General features: G+C 39.3%; 1 protein-coding gene across 5 annotated transcripts in view; it reads left to right on the top strand.

Moving 5' to 3' along the window:
• The window catches only part of LOC109400030 (uncharacterized), a 1,200,131-nt gene that overhangs the window by 850,564 nt on the left and 327,872 nt on the right, over nucleotides 1-21,695 (top strand). The gene's annotated exons all lie outside the window — the stretch shown is intronic.

Raw genomic sequence — 21,695 nt, 5'->3', positions numbered from 1 at the left:
TTTGTTACGCAATAGGGTAAATTGTCACTTACACAGCGCAACATTTTTTTGTCTCAAGAGCAAACTTATGTGTCTCCGAAGGATTTTGGGCCGCTGAATCCGAATCCGGGCTCAGATTTGCTCCAACACGTCACAATTTTGAGCTATACCACAATTTATTGGGCAAAATATGCGATTTTGGGCTTTTTTGACTGCAAGCCATTAAGCATGAAAATATTTTTTTTAGGCAATCAAAAGGTTAATTGGTCAATAAACATCTAAATTAACGACTGATGCAAAATATTTCGTTCTACTAAATCAAATTTGATAGATTTTAACATTTTATGTCAGTATGTAAACTTGCATGCAACTTTTGGAGGGTGACTTGTATGGACAATATCGAACCTAACATAAATCGCTTAAAACTATCAAATTGGACTCGGTAAAACGAAATATTTTGCATGAGTCGTCAACTTAGATGTTAATTGACCAATTTATGCTTTGATTGGTTAAAAAAATATCTCCATGCTTAATGGCTTTCAGTCAAAAAAGCCCAAATTCGCATATTCCGCCCTATGAATTGAGGTATAGCTCAAAATTGTGACGTGCTGGAGCAAATCTGAGCCCAGATTCGGATTCAGCGGCCCAAAATCTGTCAGAGACACGTAAGTTTGCTCTTGATCAGGCCAAAAGTTAATTTTTATTACGCTGTGTTATTGTACACCTTAAAAACTCCCCAATTATTGCATTCTCCATGCTTTTCTTATAAGATAAGCAACAATTTTCGAGTTTTTAAGGTGTGAAACTATTGGCAATTTACCCTATTGAAGTACTGAATTATGGCAAATGGCATTATGACAAAAGGCGTTATGCCAAATGGGATTGAGTTTGTCATTAGGTTTGCTGTTCAGTCAAATCAATTAAGCATTTTATTACAATTCTGAAATTCGCGACTTACGTTTGTATTGCATCCTCAAATGATAAAAATTTCCAGGTTTTGATGGCCGCTTTTTCCCTGCTAACCCATGACTTGTCACAGAGTCAGTTTAAAAAATAAATTCGGAGGTCTCAGTGGGAAAAAGGGTCGTGTCAGAGGATTATATGCGGTTCCAAACGGTTTCAAAGAGTTTCAAGGAAAGTTCCGGATGGATTTGACTTCCAGAAGAGCTCCACTGAGGTTTCAGAAGGTTGGATGACAAAATATCGAATGACAAGCCGACCAATGTTTAAGCATGCGTCTTTCGACGTTTTATCCCATCATTCATTTATTTAGCATTACATTACAATAATAATAACTCTGAATCTACAATTCTTCGCCACAACACTCGGCTCGTGGTTGCAGTCCTTCATCCTCGGCCGCGTCCCACTCCTGCCAGATCGTTCTGCTCCTGGTCCTGCCACCTGGCACGCTGCCCTTCAGGTCTTCTTGCTCCATCCGGATCTCTAGCGAACATCAGCTTCGCAGGGTTGTTTTCCGGCATTCTCGCCACATGCCTCACCCATCGCATCCTTCCAGCTTTTGCTATCTTCTGGATTCTTAGTTCTCCGTAGAGTGCAGCGAGTTCGTGGCGATGGTCTTAAGCACCCTTCGCTCGAACACTTCGAGTGCTTGTTTGTCCTCCTCGAGCATAGTCCAGATCTCGTTCCTGTAGAGAACTAAAGGTTTGTATCAGCGTTTTGTACATGGTACACTTGGTGCGAGGGTGAATCCTTTTCGACCGTAGAATCTTTTGGAGCCCATATTAGGCCCGGCTTCCACTGATGATGCGCCTTCGTATTTCACGGCTAACGTTGTTGTCTATCGATAATAACGACCCGAGGACTCAGTCTTGTTAGAAATCACAGTCATTTGAACCTTTTTGTCGATATTCGGCCTCCTTTGTCTCCGACATTCGCCACACAAGCAATCAAACTACTATACGAAACAAAAATGTCAAACGAATGCACTTCACCACGATAGCGTCTTCGGGAGACGGTTCGGCTTTTGTTATCCCTGTCTTCTTCCATAATGAGAGCTGTGTTGGATAAATGTGTGTCGTATTCAATGCAACATGCAAGAATAAACTAATACTAACGTTCATAATCGGAATTGGCTGTAAAACTATGTGAAAAGCTAGAAATAGACAAATGTCATCGTGTCGGACGACATTGATTTGACGCTTTCTTATGTTTATTGAACTGCGTTTAACCGCTCGTGTTGTGTGTGAGAGGTAACGGTAGCGCACGAATGTAACAAAGCAAACTGACACCCGACTGCGGCAACGAAATGAAGGTAGTGAATAGTGTCGAATGTTTACAAGACTGCTCGAGGTAGACGAAGTCCTTCACCACCTCGAAAGTTTTCCCGTCTATCGCAATACTGCTGCCTAGGCTTGCCCTGTCGTCGTGATTCCGCCTGCCAGCATTTACATATTTCGTTTTCAATGCGTTCACCATGAGTCCGACCTTTGCTGCTTCACTTTTAAGGCGAGTGTACAGTTCTGTCACCACTCAAAATGTCCTATCAATAATATCCATGTAATCCTCAAAACAGACAAATTGGCAACATTTCGTGAAAATTGTGCCACCTCCAGAGCGTCGTTGAAAATCATGCATGAGAGCCCATCACCTTGTCATAGTTCTCGGTGTGATTCAAATGAATAAGACAGATCGTAAGGGGGTTATTACACAGTTTCTTATACCGTCCATCGCCGCTTTGATCAATCTAATAGGGGAGGAAGGGGTAACCCCGTCACCTTAAGCATTGGGACTATTCAAAGTTAATGTAAGAGTTAATTTGATATTTTGACTACGCAGAATGTTTGATTCATTAGTATTTTATAAGGTTTGTGCATTAGAATTTTTAAAATATGTTTATTCTACCGAATTATGTACATAACACAAACATATAAAATATTGTTGTTGTAAATGCAGTGCGGGTAAGACCGTCACCCCTATGGGGTAAGGCCGTCACCTAACGGGGTAAGTCCGTCATACCTTTTTTCAAGATACTTTTGGAGATTTTAATTTGAAAATGTTTCCAACATATTTTGATGAGTTGTGATGGTTTACCAATTATTCTAATCAGTCGTTTTTTTATATGAAACAGCTTCCCTATAATCGTTAATTTTACAGTATATGCTATACATAAAATATTTCCAGAAGTCATTCGTTATAGAGTAATTTTTCTTAAGTGAGAATTTTGGCTCTGTGTCATTTGGCCGAAAGGCGATTGGCCAAAAAGGTCATTTTTCGGTTTAGCCGAATGCCAAATAAGGATAAATCTACTTACGCGATCATGCCGTTGTTCTCCATGTACATCAGTATAACTGGAAAAAACAGCCAATGATTTAACCTTTCGCACCGTTGTAAAACGTGCATACTAAAGACACTGTATGCTAAAGACACGAAATCTGATGATTGTTGCTATTGATGATGATTGTCGCGTAATGACGATGATGCTGTCGAGCAATGCTTTTAAAGCGCGTTTGACAGGTCTCCTGCTCGATTGGAATGACATTGACAGCAAATTTGGAATTCCAATTGGAACATTTCGTGTCTTTGCATATAGTGTCTTTAGTGCATACTACCAAAAAACCTCGCTCTTTCTCTTCTTCTTTTTCTTCTTGGCATTACGTTCCAACTGAAAAAAGCCTGTTGTTATGGTTGTTCTATGAGTACTTCCACAGTTATTAACTGAGAGCTGCGTCAGCCAATGACCATTTTTATTGTGTATATCGTGTGACAGGCATGAAGACATTCTATAGTATATGTCCAAGAAAGCCAAGGAAATTTCCTTAACCAAAAGATCCTGGACCGACTGGAAATCGAACCCATCACACACACGGTCATACCTCGATATATCAACTTTTAGCTTGATATAACTTTCGGCTCTGTAAAGCTTTAAACGTTATTGCGCCTCGATTAACTGAACTAGATAAAAATAATTATGATTCTATTTTGCCAGCCCTCAGGTGATTCATTGAAGAATCCTTGGAGGAATACCCGAAAAAATCACAAAAAGAGTTCCTGAAATGATCCTCGCCGATGAGTAACGGGCTTACCCGAAAAGCCAACTTTTCCTAAATTGCACTGTAATTTCCGAAAAATTGTTGAAACTGACCGTTCGATGAATCTTGGCACTAAAGAATAGTACAGATGAGAATACATAATTGATTAAAATAAATTTCTGTACTTGTTTTGTAATCCAGAGGCTAAATTCTACCGACGAAAAATTACATCCACCGTTGGTGCAACAACGTATGCGTTTGTTTTGTTTATTTTCTTCGCGTTTGACAGGTCAATATTGGTATCATGTGTCTCAAAAGAGTAAAAATGGTACAAACAAATAAGGTGTGTGGCCAAAAAGCTGCTAAATAACTATTTTCTGGTAAAATCATTGGGGTGACGGGCTTACCCACCCTGACGGGGTTACCCGCTTTTCCCCTAACCTTCCCTGAGAAGCCGTTCTCGTTCATGATTTTCAATAGCTCTCTGCGATCGATACTGTCGTACGCCGCCTTGAAGTCGATGAACAGGTGGTGCGTTGGGAGCTAGTATTCGCGGCATTTGTGGAGGATTTGCCGCACGGTAAATATTTGGGTGAAAGACGACGGATGATGATCTGGAAAATCACTTTGTAGACGGTATTCAGAATTGTGATCGCTTGGAAACGTTTCATCACTACACGTTTTATCAGAAATGCTTCAACTTCAAGGCATTTCATCGGGTTCCCGGGATTCCAGCGGGTTTCAGGCGAGGGGATTCAAGAGAAGCTTCCGAAGGTCTCAGGAGAATTTCAAGGCCTTTCGGGTTTAAGAGGGTCTGCCCTCCTAACTACGTAGATTCGAAGGAAAGGTCCACATTTTGTATGGACGAAAGTCTCCGGTAGGGGAGGGTGGTTTCAGATGAGTCTACGTAGTTTATGGACAGCGCCAGAGAAGTTTCTAAAAATTTCAGAAATAGGGAAGCAATCATCTTCGTCATATGTACCAATCCCTGTCATCACAATTGCAAAATACAAGATGCAAACCATCAAAATTACACAATTCAATTTGACGCCCCTTAGGAATTGGTAATTTTTCTCGTTTTGCGTACGACGAAGGCAACCGCATCAAAGCTGCAGCTAGCCGAATAGATTTTCATCACCGTCCAATTTTTACTTCGTCAGATTCACTTGCAGAACCAATCTTCAATCACACCCCTCCAAAGTTTTGTGGCACTTCACTGCTGCAGAATGCAACAAAAGCTGTTCAATTTAACAAATGAATCGCTCTTTCCCGTCGGTAAAGTGTTTGTTTACAGTTGCCGTCATCTAGGCAGGATGCAAGCAAATGTGTGCGTGGAATTTTTGAATACGAACCATCGTACTTCACAATCACAGAGAAAAATTTGCATGTTTGTCGGATGACTGTTGTGGTACAACCTTCAATGAACGAATAGTTTACTGGAAGCATTGAACGTGTCCGTGTCTTAAAATTTGAAAAAAAAAAAAAGATTTCTTCGTTGCACTGTGATGGCATGTTATGATCTGAATTATTTTGATCGTTATTCTAAAGCTATATCCATCTCAATTTAAATCATTTCTGCTCAGTCGAACCTTGAGCACATGACTTGATTTTGATTTAACCGACGTTTCGAATTAACACTTACGGACAAATAATAATTGTTGACCATCCTGTGTACTGCGTATTTTAGGTTTTGCCCGAAATACACTTGGACTTACCGAAAACAAAGTTCGAGGGACAATTATACAATATTATTATTCTCAGGAAATTGTAGTTCTTTAACAATATTTTTGCACGTTGTGGAAGCTAAATAATGCTACCAAATTGACCTTAAGGCGACAGGCGAGGTACAAGAATTAACTGCCGGTGATTTCAGGGGGCTTAAGGTGAAGGTATGACGAAGTCACACCTCGATTTGAAGAGCCCAAATCTTAAGAACTGAATGTCGGTTTGGGCTGAAAAGTTGATCGATTGCCTACCCGCTGGCGGTGACCAATCGATCAACTTTTCAGCGAAAACTAACATTCGGTTTTTCAGATTTGTGCTCTTAAAAATTCGAGGTGTGGCTTCATTTAGACGTGTGCACCGCCGCGCCGCGCCGCCATCTCCGACGATTTTTCCACGCCGCCGCCGCCAGTTAAAATGACCCGGCGCGCCGCTGTTCATATTTTTCCACGCCGCCGAACAAAATTTTCCACGCCGATGAGAAAACGACAAATATTTTTTTTCGTGCCAACCTGTTTATATCTGATAGCAATTAAAGTGGTAATTTTTACAACAGTTTCTATTTTTTCCTTGTGCATATTAGGCATATTTTTCAGAAGTTCTCCTTGTGTTTTTTTTTTTGTGATTTCATTTATTGATTTCTTACGTATCTTGATATCTTCACGTATTTTTTAAAGTTCTAAGCGAAACTCTTTTGTAAATCATAACGGATTATCAACACAATTCTTGGCGATATTCGCATTAGGTTTACCAACACAAGAATATGTAGGATTCTTTGTATATCCCTTGGAAGATTTTCATGCCAATTTACGAATGACATCCTTGGATATATTCCATGAAATCTTCATAAATTCCTATAGAGGACCCTCCAAAAATTTCACCAAGGATTCTTCTAGAAAAATTTCCGGAACTGTTTCAACAGTTTCTCCAAGGAACCTTCAAAAAAATCGAATGTTCCTTTAGAAATGTTTTAAGAGATGCCTTAAGTTCCTCCGTAAATTTTCTAAGGAATTTCCCTGGAGAATCTCCTCAAATGGCTCTATTGATCTATTAGAAGTTTCATTAAATAGGTCACGCAAAAAAAAGGTCCATTATCAATTCCACCCACCCCCCTCCCCCCCTAAGGCACATTTTTTTAATAGGACTTCATCTGGATTTATCAAACTTTTCGAAACCTCTTCCTCCAGAAAGCGTGGCATAACTTATGGACGTTCCCCTTTCAGAAATAACTCCAGGAGTTACATTTACACAGTAATCCCAGATTTTTTTTCAGAAGTTTCTCCATAGGTTGATTCGATAATTCTTTCAGGACTTCTTCTATAAATTTCTTCATGACGTATCTGCAGGAAATTTCCCAGAAGTTCTTCCGTGGTTTTGTTTAGTGATTCCAGTAGATATTCTTTCAGTGATTTTTGCAAAACAAAAATCATATAGCGATTCCTTCATGAGTTCCTCCGGATATTCCTCCATGTATTTCACCAGAAATACCTCCTGAAATTCTTCTAAAGAAAACATTAACATTTTTACTCGGATTCTCAGCAATTTTATAAGCAACTCTTTCTAGATCGATTTCAGAAAATTCTCTTGGATTCTTTCACATTATCCTGCAGGGATTCGTTCAAGAATATCTCCAGGGATTTCTTCTAGAATTAGATATACACTTTATTTAGACATTCCAACAAGGTTATTATTATTATTAGCTTTATTAGGGAGATTTTCAGCCCGAGGCAGCTCCAACAAGGTTTTGTTTTTTTTTTTTGAGAAATTCTTCCATGGACTCCATTTTAAACTAAATAAGGACTTCCTTCTGCAATATTCAGAATTTTCTGAGAATTTTCAGCGATTCTTCCAGAAGTATTTCCTGCGATCCCTTTGAAGATTCTTCCGGGAATTTTTTGAGATATTTACAGAAGTATTTTATGAAATATCATAAACCATGTTGGAGTTACTCTTCGAGGGTTACCTGAAGGAATGTCTATGGAAATGTTCAAAAATTTCCTGATGAGATTTAATTTTAATAAAACTGTTTCAGAAACAATCGTATGAATCCCTGGGGAATACATCGACGAACTCCTGAGATTTGCCACAAAAGTTAAGTTAATTGGACCCTGTGGCCCCAACAGAGGGGTAGGAAAATAATCCTGAGATGGCTTTTGAGGATTTTTAGTAGAATTTTATGAAAAAATCTTGGAAAATTTAAGGGAGAAATCCTGGAGAAGTTTCTGAGAAAATCCTTGAAGACATTTCTGAAGGCCATTTTTGAGGAATTTCTGAAATAAATCTTGAAGAAGTTTCTGAAGGAATCCTAGAAAAAAATCTTCGGTAAATCGAGCACAAATTGCGGACAAAGGTACTAGAAGAACTCTGAATAAATCTTCTAATGAATTTAGTGGATTTTATTAGTGGAAGAAATTCCCTGATACAATTTCCTTAGAGAAATTTGTGAAGTTTTCGAAACCTTGAAACTGCACCACTGTATTCGCTGTATTCGGCGAGAGATGTTTTTTGGTAGTGTTGTACTTTTTACAACGGTGCGCGTCCTGAAGGGATAAAGGAATCGGTATTTTTTTAAAGGAATCTCTGAAGCAATGCGTGAAAAGTTTGAGAATGCTGTGTAGAAGAGATTCTTGAGATATTCCTGGAGAAGCGTTACGAAATAAATCCTGAAGTGATTTCTAAAGGCACTCCTGTAAGAATCTCTGAAGGAAGGTTTCAAAATACCTTTAGGGAAGTTCACGATTCCACTTGTGGAGAAATGTCTGAGGATCTTCTAGGAAGTCTATTGAGGATTTTTTCAAGAATTTCCTGAAGAGACGCCTGAAAGAATACCTAGAGTAATTCCTGAAAATAACATAAAAAAAATCGAATTTTACGTTGTCATGGTCTTTCAAATTTACAGCATAATTTTTATGAGCATAGTTTTATTGTATCTTTTGATTTACATACGTTCAAACCTTTCACACAAATAGATGAAAAATGTACAAGAAACGTTATTGCGACATTTCACGTTATTCACATTTTCATTATCATCACAGTCGAATTTCGCACCCGACTTCGCAGCGGCTGGCATACACAAGTTCGGTTGAGTTCATGACAGAGGCGTCGGATGCACAACAGGTTTGATTAGTGTGAAATTTCGCTAGGAAATGATGATTCAGTGGATTCTCAAATTATCACAGTAGTCTAAATATTAATGAGAAGCCCAATACATACTGTATTTACGTTTTATAGTACACTTCACTAAAAAGATAATATAAAAATTTGGTCACGCCTATTACGCCGCCGCCGCCGCCGCCGAAAAGGACGTACGGCGTGACGCCGGCGTCGCCGCCGCCGCTGCCTCAAGGTACTATACACGCCGCCGCCGATGAAAACTGCTTCGGCGCACACGTCTTGCTTCGTTATATCTTCACCTTAAGGAGACATTCCGGAATGTTGCATATGGAATTCAGTGGTTTTCAACACGCAACCTGAGATTGGCAGATTCTAATACAGTTGGGTATGGAACATATACAAATATTGTATTAAGGCTTTGCAAATACAAAAATTGGTAGGTGGCAGTATACCAAAAATTGTATTGGCTTCCTAGAATCTGGAAAAGGAAAATTTCGCATGTGTGCGTGTGCTCTGCCGCATTGGTTTCTCTTTATTTGTTCTATTTTTAGACTGGTCATGGCAGCAGTGGCGGCATCAATTTCCAAAACATGTTTAAAAAGAAAAACGGGCGGCGGCGGGAATCGAACCGAGACAGTATTATGATGATACATAGTACCCTGCACTCTAACCAGCACGGCTACAACTGCACTTGGACAGACGAGAGACTGAAAGCCATCATTAACAACACAAACGTGGCTTGGTGATGGAAGTGATACAGCCACCACACTGCACAATGGGTCCAGAGCCGAATTTACGAAGACAAAACTGTTTAAGTTTTTAGACACATATTGTGTTTTAGAAAGTTTCTTTTTAATTGTTGATCCTTTTCCCCATTATTGTTATGTCAAACATCTGATTAAACTGATTCAAAAATCTGCTCTCTAATAATTTTATTTACGATTCCATGATGGATGGTGATGGATCGTTTAATTGGAAATTCCACCAATTAGCTGCGCCAGAGATCAAGCAAATTTTAAATTTCATATATCTCAGGACTCTCATCACTTAGAAAGATGGTGTCTTCGGCAATGTTATTCAGTTAGTCAAGAGCTTACAGTTAATGGTCCACTTGTTTCGAAATAAGTGGCACTAGTTACACATTTGCAAAATCATTCAAATGATTGATTTTTTTTCGTGAAGTAATCAACAAGCTGTAAATTTTGTTTTCTTTGAACGTGTCTAAGTCCAGAGATGGCATGTCACGCAGAAACTGTGCCCATTTACGCTCATCTTTCACTGATCTTCTCAGTTTCATTTACCTTACAAAAAGAGAAAAAACGCACAATAAAATGTACATAATTTCTCTCACGCAGAGTTTTTGTGCGGGTGATTAGAGTGCTGCGTGAGAGCAATGGCAGCCCGCAAGTCAGATTCCCAGTGCGCAATTTCTGCGCGCACGCAGAAAAAACAGAACTCAGTGCACACGCAGTGTGTTTAAAGGGGTATGTGTTGTTTGAGCATTTGGTGAACCAAAAGCATGCCAGTGAGTCCTAAACCCACTACGGGGTATCAAATCCTGTGATATCAGAGACAAGCAGACGTCTTAAGCTGGTCAAAGACTTACAGTTGATTGATATTTTGGTTCCAAATTCCACCAACAGGCGGTGCTAGTGAGCTAACAAATTTTGTTTTCCATATATATTAGGAAAATTTGCAAAACATTGCAACTAGCGCCGCCTAGCTGCAGAAACTCGAACCAAACGATAATTATTCTGAAAGCCCTTGATCTACCAAACAATTTTGCCGAAGACACCATCTTTCTAAAGAATCAGAATGCTGAGATATGTGAAATGTAAAATTTGTACGCTGTCTAGCGCCGCCTAGTGGTGAAATCACGAATCATACGGTCCATATTCTGAAAGTCCTTGACCAGCTGAACAACTTTGCCGAAGAAATCAACTCTTTAAGTAATCAGGATCCTGAGATATATGGGATGGAAATTTTGTCAGTGTTGCATCTGCTTGTCTAAGATATCACAGACAAATAGGGTAAAAAATATAATTTGGACATGTATGTAATTTGGACAGGCATGGCGTTGTATGTCTTGTTCCGGAGAGCTCATAAAAGTAGATACTTCTCAATATCGATTATTGGATCAAGTAGACCCTATTCTGATGACTTACGGTGAAAATACGCTTAACAATTAAGAATTTATTTCAAAATTATCGAAAATGTAAATTATTTTACTAAAACCCCTCAAATGCACAAGGTATGCAAGACGACATACACTTCGCAGTCACATACAATATTCGCCTCATAATCGTTGAATCAATAATTGTAAGAAATTTAAAAGCCTTATTACAATGAAACATGTTCAATAAAGAAGCATTAGGCAGCAAATCTCTTAACATTCATCTAGAACGTTTAAAATAGGAGGTGTCCAAAATACATTGCATGGTTTCTACTGTTAATATATTTTGGTCATCTGACGAACTACATGGGGATGCTGTGCGATTGCATACTTGGAGGCGTATTCTGTGGGTCTGGCGATATTTTCTCGATTATAACAAAAACTGCAATAGTTATCAAAATAAATGCCTGTTAAGCGGGTAAATTTGATTATTTGTAAGAAAATATTTGCTAATTTATGTAACTTCCATGATTTAGCAGTATTCATGGCTAAACATTGAGATAATTGCCCTGTCCAAATTATATATACCTGAGGGTGTCCAAAACATATATTCGGTGTCCAAAATGCAATTCTTACAGGCGATCGGAAATTGTGATTTTTTCAGCTTAAAATGCTTTCGTTAAGGTTTTTGTCACCAGGAACGCAAAGTACAATCATATTGTAAGCGTATTGGTAACTTTGCAACATAATCAATTGCTTTCTAAGGAAGCTAGGGGACGATTTTTTCAAAGTTGTCCTCAGCCTGTCCAAAATACATGAATTACCCTAGATGTGACACTAACGAAATTTCAATCTCATTTATCTCATGGTCCTGATTACTTAGAGAGTTGGTGTCTTCGGCAAAGTTGTTTGGCTGGTCAAGAACTAACCGATAATAAGACTTAAGGTTCAAAATTCCACCGCTAGGCGGCGCTAGAGAGCAAACAAATTTTAAATTTCGCATATCTCAGCATCATCATTTTGTAGAAAGATGGTGTCTTCGGCAATATTGTTTGGTAGATCAAGGGCTTTCAGAATAATTACCGTTTAGTTCAAGTTTCTGCAGCTAGGCGGCGCTAGTTGCAATTTTTTGCAAAGTTTCCTGATATATATGAAAAACAAAATTTGTTAGCTTACTAGCACCGCCTAGCGGTGGAATTTTGAATCTTAAGTCTCATTATCTGTTAGTCCTTGACCAGCCGAACAACTTTGCCGAAGACACCAACTCTCTAAGTAAACAGGATCATGAGACATATGAGATTGAAATTTCGTTAGTAGCACATCTACTTGTCTGAATAACAGAACTTGGCAGATACATTTTTGTCTTCGTAAATATAACTCTAAACCCATTGTGCACTGAAAAGCTCGCATCCCAAGCCGCATCCAGCAGTGTGCTGTTTACTAGTGGAAAATTCCTAGTAGACAATAGGACGCGAAGCTCGGCAGCGAAGCGAAAGTTATTTTTAGACGCATCCCGGTTCAACTTCTCGGGTTTGAATAGCGGTGTTTGTGTGTAGTAGTATGGAACCTGTGGAACCGTGTAGCGCATCCTAATACAACGAATAGATTATGATTTAACACATTTTCTGTACGTTTTTAATACATTAATTGGTAGAAAAGGCATATCTCAATTTTTGGTAGCCTTTCTTGTTTTGCGTGAAGGCGTTTAATTACCTTTCAAGGGGTTTATGGAAATTCACGGGGTTTCAGGGGAATCAAAGGGCTTTTTGGGAGCTCCCGTTGATTTCGGCTGGCTTCAACAGCCGATCAGGGAAGGTTCATCTGGGGTTTCTCTAATTTTCGGTCTGATTTCTGACAGACAGCTGAATAATTCGAAGAGGAACTTCACGGAACAAGTAATACAACGAAATTCATCAATATCCACCGTCATGTTTCAGTCATTCAACATTTGAAGGAATTGTGGACCACGTGTTGGCTGTAGCTTCCTATGTTCAAGCAGTGTTGGTAAACTCACACTCAAAGCACACTCATGAACCGCTCCCGCGTGAGCAAACTCGCCCGCGATTCTGAATCATTTTCTCACGCGCGAGAATTTCATGCAAAATCTCGCACTCACGAGTCAAGCGTCGAAATCTCGTTCGCTTGTAAAACGAATCCAAATCAATTTGAACGGCATTCAATGTTGTTGACGCTAGATTTGCTCTTGTTCTATCATACAATCCTAAAAACTTCGATGTAAACATTAAGAACACCAAGAAATAAAGAAATGAGTGAAATCATGAGTCAACTCATGCATGATTTTTTCGGCGGTGAGTTTGGCGAGTCAAGAATCGCGCGTGAAACAACTCAACCATGAGATTTGAGAATTTGAGTTTTTACCAACACTGTGCTCAAGATGACGAATGATCCACTCTTTTCTGTACCCCAACTCTGGCGTGAGACCCTTGACTAGGTTCGAATTCACATTGCATTGTTTCATTGAGTAAGATTCGACTTCAGGAAACTCTTCGGTCCATTCAAAAGATCAACAGCACGCGGGAAGAATATTGAATTATTCTTCTATCACGCCGAGGACCTGGGATCGAATCCCACTCCCGACAAACTCGCAAAATGTGAGTTCTTCCTTCGGAAGGGAAGTAAAGTGTGGGTCCCGAGATGAACTAGCCTAGAGCTAAAAATCTCGTTAATACAGATTAAAAAAAAATATTCGAATTGGGCTCAGATACCAAATTTTATATTCACCGTCTTTTTTTTATTGATTTGTTCGAAGAAATCTTATCCTAGTAAGAAGCAGTATGCCTAGTATATCATCCAATCAGCATTCCGACCATAAATCAAGTAGCATCAAGAACCGACCAGCTCACCCTCCGTAGTAAAAAAAAAACAAGTGTCATTTAAGCCGTTTTAGCGATGAACACCAGCAAGATCCTCCAGTCGACATGTGTTCAACATGGCTGCTCATCTTCTTCACCATGCTGCCAAGGTATGCCACGGATTGGACGGAACGAGTGGTGAAACCCCAAACCCGTCGTAGACCGCATCTTCCTTCTTTTTCACGGGTATACATTTTTCCTCGTTTTCTGCACCGAACACAACAGCCAGCAGCGCCAACGACGACGACCCGGTGCGGCACTATGTGCCGTGTATTTTTAATGCACAACCAACAGTTTAATTAAAGTAGACGCCATAAAGTCTATTTTCTTATGCTCCACTACCTGGTTTCGTACTCTCTTCTTTCGTGCTCCTTCACATATAGGTGCACTACACAACACTTGTCCACTTGCTTGTTTGTATCCTGGTATCCTCTCTGTATACGGGGAGGGAAAGCCGGTTTTAATGCAGTCACGTGAGGTTTTTCCTCTTTACCTCAACCGACTGGAGTAGCACCAAGTGAAATCCTTCTCCATTCGAGTTCACCCATTTGGTAAATCCGAGCAAATAACCTCCCTTCGTTCGGCACGAATCCACCTGGATCCGCCTGATGTGCTCTCCATAACCATTAGGTGCAACCAGGTAGGGTCGTTCGGGGCAGTGCTGCCAGTTTTATGAAATTTTCGTGGATCCGTAACGTGGAAATATTCACTACAAAATATGATATCCTTCCATTAAATCTATGAATGTCTAATGTCTTGCAAACATTCTGGCATTACTGAACGAAGAAGCAGCGATGTGGAAGCGAATGCTGACAACCAAACAACCAACCAACCGGTATCATTATTGATGGCGCTATACTGCGTCTACTCCACCGTGGAAAATCTAGAGATTTCAAGACCTGACTAGAACACATCATGGCAGTAGTGTGGCCTGGTCGGAGTGGTTGGTGGTTGGGGATGACGATGATGATGCTGATGAGACGACGCCGGTGATGAAGTCTGCGCCAATCCTTTCCCGTGCGTAGCATGGCGTAGTGCGCTATAGCTGCACCACATGTGGAAACCTAAGGGCAGGGAAGGGGAAATTTTTGCACGTCCTTGCTTTCGTGTGTAGCAATTGCAGAACAGTACCTAGAAAATACTCACAACCTGCATTGTCATCGCATAAAAGCGTGCAAGTGTTGGCTCAGTCGTTGCAATTATACAAACGATTGTGCCGAGTTTTGTTGCAATTGCTGTGAAAGTGTTTTCCACAAGGTTGATATGAATGCATGCCAACTAGGGTGCGCAAATTTTGGAATATTGCTGGAAAAAAAATCCCATTGAGGCAATGCCGTGCCGATCTCGATAATGGTGATGAATAATGAACCTCTTGAAGCAATGTTGAAGAATCTAAACACACTGAATTGCTCTAAAACATGCACGCAGATTTCTGAGAATTTCACAGCGTAACAAAAAATAACTTTTGATCTGTCTCAAGAGCAAACTTATGTGTCTCTGATAGATTTTGGGCCGCTGAATCCGAATCCGGGTTCAGATTTGCTCCAGCACGTCACAATTTTGAGCTATACCTCAATTTATAGGGCAAAATATGCGATTTTGGGCTTATCTAACTGCAAGCCATTAAGCATGGAAATATATTTTTTAACCAATCAAAGCGTAAATTGGTCAATTAACATCTAAATTAACGATTCATGCAAAATATTTCGTTTTACCAAGTCGAGTTTGATAGTTTTAAGCGATTTATGGTATGTTGAATATTTCCCATACAAGTCACCCTCCAAAAGTTGCATGCAAGTTTACATACTGACTTAAAATGCTTAAATCTATCGATTTTGATTTGGTAAAACGAAATATTTTGCATGAGTCGTTAGTTTAGATGTTAATTGACCAATTTATGCTTTGATTGGCTAAAAAATATATTTCCATGCTTAATGGCTTGCAGTTAGAAAAGACCAAAATCGCATATTTTGCCCTATTAGTTGAGGTATAGCTCAAAATTGTGACGTGCTGGAGCCAGTGTTGCGAATACTCACTAGTAAAAAATTATACTCACTTGCTTCTATCTCAGTCCAGAAGCATGCTATCAAAAAATGATGTTTGAAGGGGTTTTAGATTGTAGTTTAATCTAAAAGTTTGCCGAATAAAGTAAAGGTCGCAGACGCATACCAAAACCGTGAGAGAGCTGTGAGTACAAGGTGAGTATAAATTACACGAATTTTACTCACCTCGTACTCACAGCCCTCTCATAGCTTTGGTATGCGTCTGCGACCTTTACTTTATTCGGCAAACTTTTAGATTAAACAACAATCTAAAAGCCCTTCTAACATCATTTTTTGATAGCATGCTTCTGGACTGAGATAGAAGCAAATGAGTATGACTCTTGCAAGTGAGTATTCGCAACACTGGCTGGAGCAAATCTGAGCCCAGATTCGGATTCAGTGGCCCAAAATCTGTCAGAGACACACAAGTTTGCTCTTGAGACAAAAAAAAAATGTTGCGCTGTGTTTTCATAAAAAGTCTACTCTGCTTATACACTGAAATAAATTTTGTTGTGGAAACTACCGATTCCATAGTAAAATTACTAACCGTACCTATGATTCTCAACTTACAGCAAAATCTGTGAAGGTAACTGAAATATGATTGCAATGCATTGCAGTAAATTTTACTAAAAGCGTAGTCACCTCAACAACAGAACATTGTCAATTTTTCCTGGACAGGCATCTAACAGCACAGTGTAGTTAAACATACAATGCCCAGCTGTTGAATTAAAAGGGGGCGTCCATAAATGACGTAGCTTTTTAGGGGGGAGGGGGGTGTTTGTGATTTTGTGACGAAGTGTGACGATAGGGGGGTAGGGGTTTATGATATGCTACGTAGCTTTCTACTTAGCCTATTGAAAAAAGTATTTCGTATTTAATAAAATGTTTGCATTAAGTATCATTATCCAGTAAATCGAAAAAAATATATTGCAAGATTTTTTTTTCATTCACATCAATGTAAATAACCAATAATGAAGATTAAAGGCAGCCTGATTTCATAACACATGCAGCTATCGGACGCAACAACTGTATATGAGAAAATGGTTTTGAAATCCTCTGCAAGCACAATACATTATTCTTTACGCAGGATTTCAAAACCATTTTCTCAGATACAGTTGTTGCGTCCGATAGCTGCATGTGTTATGAAATGAAGCTGCCTTTAATCTTCATTGGTTATTTACATTGATGTGAATGAAAAAAAAAATCACGCGATATATTTTTTTTTCGATTTACTTGCGTGCGCAGCTTTTTCTTTCTTCTCTCTCATTCTCTTTGATACACGTAAGAAAGAGCGAGATAAAAGAGAGGGTAAAATGTCCTTTTTTATGTGTTTTTTTCTCATGATTGTTTACGAGAGTGAGTGAGAAAAAAAAAGAAAAAGCGTACGCTAGAGTAATGCAGACAAAAATCAATTTCGCTCAAATGCTTCTCACGACCACTAGTTTGTTGCTTGCTACAGAGCACGCCACTATGGTTGCAAAGGATTTTTTTTTCTAAGTTTCTGGCATTATGGCATTATTCCAGGAGTTTTTTTTTTCTACAGGACTTCCTCGAAAAATTCCTCCAACAATTTCTTAAAGAGTTCCTCTAGCAGCTTTGTAAGGAATTTCTCATGGTGTTCTTTATAGGTTTCCCCAACAGGACAAGGATAACATTTCCACAGTAATTCCTAATGGGAATCCCAGAAAAAAATACTTCTGAAAACATTCCAAAAGGATCTGCAGGAATCTCAGAAGGAACTCCTGGAGGAATTTGGAAAGGAAATCATAGAGAAATTTCAAAAGAAACTCCATGAGGAGTTCCTTGAGCTGTTCTAGATGGAACATTCGGAGAAATCTTGAATATACTTCTGGAAGAGTCTCAGAAGGAGATATTTTTAGATTCGCAGAAGGAACTCCTGGTTCAATTTCTGAACAAAACAAGGAAGAAATTTTTGAAAGAAGGAATCTCTGAAGGAATCCCGAATGTAACTTTTGGGGAATCCCGGAAGATTATCTGGACAAAATTCCTGGTGAAATCAAAGAAAGAAAATCCTGGAGGAATTCCAGAAGGAACAATGCGAGAAATCCGTAAAGGGATTCCTCACGGAATTCTAAGAGAATGGAGGGATGCCGGAAAAAGTTCCTGGAGGAGTCCTGGGAAAAATCCTAGATAAATCCTAGAAGGAAGTCCTCGAGGAATTCCAGAAGAATCCAGGAGGGAATTCCTGAAGGAATTCGAAAAAGAACTCCTGGAGGAATACCAGAAGCAATTCCTGGGAGGGCTTTTAAAGACCGGTGGGGTTTCCTGCCGAGATCTCGGAATGAATATCTGAGTGAATTACTGAAGAATATCAAGAAGGAACTACTGGGGGAATCCCGAAAGGAACTTCTTTGCGAAACACAGAAAGATGTTCTGATGGAATTAAATCTCTGAAGGAACCCCTGAAGGAATACAATAAGGAGCAATTTTCAAGTATGGAATCCCAAAGGAAATTCTTGGAGAAACCCCAGAAAGAAATCCTGGAGGAATTAAAAAGAGAGAAATTCTCAAAACGGGATTCCCAAAAAAAAAAACTCCTTGAGGAATTCCAAAATGAACTGCTGTAAGAGGTTTAGAAGAAACTCCTGCAGGATCCTTCTGTTATTCTGCTATTGTTGTTTTTTTTTATAATATTCTATAAACATGAAATCCCAAGTAACAATATTAATTTTATAATGCTTTTGAAGTATTCTTCAACGCCTATTCTTTAAAACCATGCATAAACCAAATTGCTCTGCAACACGACATCAACTCAACCATAAACCCGTCATAAGATCAAAGAGGCCTGTTCGATCTCGACCCGTTGTCGGCGTTATCACTGGCTGCTGCGAGACAAACCGAGTGCGTGCAGAGTTTGAGGCACGCCTATTGTTCCATTCAACGCAGCATCTATCACCACAATCCAGCGTGCTGCTTCTCTGCTTTGGCGCCAATCCACAATTGCGCCAAACTGCAGAAAGCAGTGCGCGCGGCAATTAAATAATTGATGTTTTGTTCGTCCGTACTGTGTGCACATATAAAAGGTGCACACGAATTGATGTGATGTAGAAAAGTAAGTGAAGATCACTCCCGAGCAGGCGTGTGCCTCTCGGGGGCAAATAAAACTAAACAGTTTCCAAATAAGTTGTTCTTCTTCGTCGTCACCTGGAGTCCCCTCCAATATTCCACACAACGTAGTCCTAGCCCTGGACGAAACAAGGCCCATCCTAAGATGCTCTTGGAGAGTTGTTTTTAAATTTCTCTTAAAACTTGTTGTACTTCCCAAGTTGTCCTCAAGGCGAATTGCTCTCTCCTTGCAGAATTCTTCAAGTGCACGATAAAACGATAATAAATTTGTCAGTGTTGTTGCTGATGCAGCTTTTATGTCTACAGACAAGTTTGGTGAATTAAATTGAAATTTTATCGTGCACACAATGAAAATTACACATTATTGTAATCGGGATTAATTTATTACACGAATTGGAAATATTTCCGTGGTGTAACAAGGATGCCAAATGCCAAGCAAAAATCATCGTATATATGTTGCAAGATACTTCCAAAAATTGCAACGCGCTTCCATTATAACGCACTAATAAAATATTTAAAAATATTATTCCTGGTCATGCGAACATTGCTCATGAGTTTTCTCAACATGGCTTCCATTGAAATCTAGGCCGGTGGTCGGTCCATCATCGATGGTTTTAATCAACATCACCATAGGATCGTCTTAAATTTCTTTCAACTCATGCCAGAGCTAAAAGCATAACTCAAGAATACTAGGATTTAAAACGTTCTCAATGCAGCCTGGTTGGCCTCCATCAAGAACGTCTTAAATTTATTTCATCTTATGCAAGGGTAAGAAGTATTACTCAAGAGTACTCAGGTTTACAACGTTCTTGATGCAGGTTTATACAAACTCCGCCGAGAACGTCATAAATCATGTACGTCAAATTGTAAACAAACAATAAATTACACAGCGTAACAAAAATTAACTTTTTGTCTGTCTCAAGAACAAACTTATGTGTCTCCGAAGAATTTTGGGCCGCTGAATCCGAATCCGGGCTCAGATTTGCTCTAACACGTCACAATTTTGAGCTATGCCTCAATTTATAGGGCAAAATATGCGATTTTGGGCTTTTTTGAGTGCAAGCCATTAAGCAAGGAAATATTTTTTTTAGGCAATCAAAAGGTTAATTGGTCAATTAACATCTAAATTACCGACTCATGCCAAATATTTCGTTTTACCATATCGAATTTGATAGTTTAAGCGATTTATGTTAGGTACGATATTTCCCATACAAGTCACCCTCCAAAAGTTGCATGCAAGTTTTCTTACTAACATAAAATGCTTAAATCTATCAAATTTGATTAGGTAAAACGAAATATTTTGCATGAGTCATTAATTTAGATGTTAATTGACCAATTAACCTTTTGATTGCGACAGAAAAATATTTCCTTGCTTAATGGCTTGCAGTCAAAAAAGTCCAAAATCGCATATTTTGCCCTATAAATTGAGGTATAGCTCAAAATTGTGACGTGTTAGAGCAAATCTGAGCCCGGATTCGGATTCAGCGGCCCAAAATCCTTCGGAGACAAATTAGTTTGCTCTTGAGACAAAAAAATGTTGCGCTGTGTTATCGCACCGCGGTGGATTTTCTGAATCTCGTCCAATGAATTTAATTATCAGCCCGGTACCGTTGCCAACCAGGCAGACCTTTCTTGATAACCGGCCTTGATGCGGTGCAGTGCCTCATGCCTCCGGTCAGCACTTCCAACAGGTAAGTAGTTGTTGATTTTGAAGATCGATGATTGGAGCCCCGATTGCACGGGAATCGACGTCCTGGATGACCAAACTCACCTCATTTCGGATGTTGCTACCGGAGGAACTTGGCACTGCACCGCGTTGCGGTTGGGTTTCCGGGTGGGTGTTCTTGATTGGCAGCAATAATGGAACAAGAATCAAAATCTAATGCTTGAGTTTTTTCTTGTATTTTTCATGTACCAAACTGTTATCATGCGAGAACAGTTGCTCTTGATTAAGAACGGAAGATTGAAGATAACTACAAAAACCTTATAAAACTGAAAATAAGTTCAACAGTTCTTGTTGTGTTTATGGTTTTATGAACTGAACCTCAAGTATTCTTGGAGGTGTTTTTAAAACCACATATTGACGAAGAATAGTTGTGCTCAGCTGAAACTCCGATAAAATCAACTAGAATATGCAATGTTCCGATAAAACTATCATAAAAACAAATAAAACCAAATAGAATTAGGATTGCTACTTGGGATCAGAGCTAAATGAGTTTTTTTTTGTTTTTTTGACATGATTTTTTTTTTCAGGGGGGGGGGGGGTGTTGAAGAAGCTACGTCATTTATAGAGGGGGGTACAGTAAGGACCCGATTTTGTCAGCCCCATTTTGCGACAAACTTTTTGCTCTCGTTATCTTATGGTCAAACTTTAACCAATTAATTCTTGTTTATCATCAAACAACAGCTTAAATGCAGAACATAAAGGAATAAAAAGTTTGAAAAACTGTTCGGGTTTTTGAGGAGAGCAAAAAATGTGATCTGAAAAGGGGCTGACAAAATCGGGTCACTAATGTATCTGAATATGTGACGAAATGCTACGAGGGGGGAGGGGGGTATTGAAAATCTCTTAAAAATAGCTACGTCATTTATGGACGACCCCAAATTATTTTTGGTAGTGTTAACTGCACTGTTAGTCAAACTGACAGTGTTTTAGTGGAATTAACTGGAAATTTTTGTCGGTTGAGAAAAAAGATATTATAGTACAAGATCAAGATTGTCCCTGCCGTAGCTGTCCGCAACATCCCGAGTCTACGCCTGTCAAACGATCTGTTTA

Source organism: Aedes albopictus, chromosome 1 (genome assembly GCF_035046485.1).
Source record: "Aedes albopictus strain Foshan chromosome 1, AalbF5, whole genome shotgun sequence".
NCBI classification, from domain to species: domain Eukaryota; kingdom Metazoa; phylum Arthropoda; class Insecta; order Diptera; family Culicidae; genus Aedes; species Aedes albopictus.
The sequence above is the reverse complement of the archived record's forward strand: the minus strand, read 5'-3'. Positions and strand labels throughout refer to the sequence as shown.